This window comes from Rhinolophus sinicus, chromosome X, assembly GCF_036562045.2.
Source record: "Rhinolophus sinicus isolate RSC01 chromosome X, ASM3656204v1, whole genome shotgun sequence".
In the NCBI taxonomy this organism is placed as follows: Eukaryota; Metazoa; Chordata; class Mammalia; order Chiroptera; family Rhinolophidae; genus Rhinolophus; species Rhinolophus sinicus.
Genome location: NC_133768.1, coordinates 6,137,034 through 6,137,623, shown reverse-complemented (window position 1 = coordinate 6,137,623; position 590 = coordinate 6,137,034).

The window sequence follows — 590 nt, the reverse complement described above, 5'->3', positions numbered from 1 at the left end:
TCCGCCCAGGACGTGGTCTGGCTGTGTTTACGAAATGTGTCCCTTGCAGGAGAACGCAGCACAGCCCTTTCTCAAACAGTGCCTCCTTTATTTAGAAGGCGGCAGACATTCTCCAGCCCTTTTCCTCTAGTCAAAGGAATGTTGTCTGGCTTTCCTTCAACCCAGGAAGACGTCGCCCTGAACATGTCAGCTGCCCCAGCCCACCGCCGTCCCCTCTGACACTGGCCTTAGAATGACAGCAGTGAGTATCAGCATATGACACATATATAGAAACTCATTTTGGGCTGTATACGAAAATGTGGTGTGTTTTTTTTCACTTGCTAAGCAGTACCTTTTTTTTTTTTTTTTAATATGGTAGCGGAACCTATATTTCAGGCAACATCAGAGGTAAAAATCATTCTTTTCAAAGATATGGTTTTTGCCCAATGAAGAAGCACTTTCTGCCTGCGTCTAGGTGTTGAATCACATGAAGACATTTATCGGAAAGCCCCTCTGGCATGGTCACACGGCCTGCTCTGGATATTGCCTAATTTTGCCTTGGGACCCAACATGACAGTTGACCCTACTGTAGCCGCAAAATTCCTTTATGG